Genomic DNA, 2,062 nt, shown 5'->3' on the forward strand with positions numbered 1-2,062 from the left:
ACTGTACAGCACTATTGAACCAGGCTTCAAGATCCAGTAGATCCTGGGAGCATCTGGAAACTAGACTCATTTCTGGAGAGATCTGGGAGCACCTTGGCACCAGGCCTCCAGCATCTAGTGTGCCCAAGGTCTCCTGAAAGACTACATGCTGGCTCCAGTTACCCTTTTTTATTTTTTAACTGATATTTTTTAGAATTCCATACAATATATTTTAAGTATATTCAAACCCCTCCCCAATCTTAGCCCACTTTACCACTCCTCATCCAGCCTACCTTTGGTATGATGTCATCTATTGCTATTTTTAAAATGTCTTTCAAATCTAATCTGTGATCCCAAATAATCTTTGGTGTGGGTCCATCCCTTGGAGTCAGGTTAAACTACCAGACATCACACCTTTAAATAAAACTGACCCTCCTTTTCCCAGAAGTCATAAATTGACAATATATTCTTATTGCTTCTTGATCAACTCCCCGATCTGTTCTCAGTTTGTCTGGATTAGGTTTGCACAGATCTCAGGCATGCTGGCACAAGCCCTTTCATCCATATGTGTAACTGCCTTGGGTGTCCAGACAACATGGTTTCCTTGTATTCATCTACCACCTCTGCCTCTTAAAATCTTTTGTCCCCTCCTCTTGTGCATTAATCCCTGAGCCTTGTCCAAATTAGGGCTGAATACTTCACAATCTCTTATTCTCAGCACACTGAACAGTTGTGGGTCTCTATGTAGCTAAAATTCCTTCTTGGAGGTGTAAACAATGTCACCCTCCTCCCTTGGACCCTACAGCAAATGGAGGTTTGTTTCCCTCAAACTACAGTTTGAGAAACCAGTGAGTTTATTGGTCTTTGGGGTTAAAATTCTTTCTGAGAGGCATAAATAATGTCGCCACTCCCCCTTGGTCCCTATGACAAATAGAAATTTGTTTCACCACACTACAGTCTGGGAAACCAGTGAGTTTATTGGACTAACGTACAGAACAATGGGTGAGGGTTCACTTACAGAAGTATTAGTTATCCCTTTCCTTACTCCCTCTTCTGACATGTCCTCTTATTTCCTACCTTATTCAACCCTTCCTGTTCCATTTTTCCCATTTCCTCCTTTCATTTTGAATGGGAACAAACAACCAAGGAAACATTATCATCAAAAACATATACCTACCAAACACTGGAACACACAACTTCAAAAAAAAGAGTTCCACCAAACTTCAAGACACAGATTAACACCAACTTAGTAACAGCAGGTGATTTCAATACCCAACTCTCTCTAATAGGCCATCTGGACAAAAAATAAACAGAGAAACATTGAATTAAATGATATCATACATCAAATGATCCTAACGGTCATCTGTAGAATATTTTACTGTAACAACAAAGGACACACATTCTATTCAGCAGCCCATGGAAATGTCTCTAAAGTAGACCACATGCTGGGTCATAAAAAAATATCAACTAATACAAATACATATATAAATACAATACAAAAAAGAGAAATAATTCCATGTATCCTATCTGACAATGTAATAAAACTTAAAACTAAGATAAAAGAAATCTCAATTAACTATTTTCAAACTCATGGAAAACAAATACATCACTGAATGAGGAATGAATCAAAGAAGAAATCAAGAAAGTATAAGAAAATAGTCTCAGAATTAAATGAAAATAAAAGCACAGCAAAATGAAACCTGTGCACCACACTAAAGCAGCCCTAAGAGGAAACTTTCTAGCTCTAAATGTTTACATTAAAAATCAGAAAGAGCACAAATGAGTTAGAGATGCAACTCAAGAATCTGGAAAAGAAGAACAATCCAAACTCATACCCAGTAAAGGATAATAAATATTAAAATCAGAACAATAATCAATGCAATAGAAACAAAACAATACAAAAAAATCAATGAATCTAAGAGCTGTTTTTTTGAGAAGATAAACAGAACCTTAGCCCAACTAACCAGACGAAAGGAAAAGCAGACACAAATCCACAAAATCAAAGAAGAACAGGGAAACATTACAACAGACAACAAAGTAAACTAGAACATTTTAAGAGGATACCTTAAAAATCCTATAGTCC

This window comes from Nannospalax galili, unplaced genomic scaffold (genome assembly GCF_000622305.1).
Source record: "Nannospalax galili isolate Female #2095 unplaced genomic scaffold, S.galili_v1.0 scaffold925, whole genome shotgun sequence".
NCBI lineage: Eukaryota > Metazoa > Chordata > Mammalia > Rodentia > Spalacidae > Nannospalax > Nannospalax galili.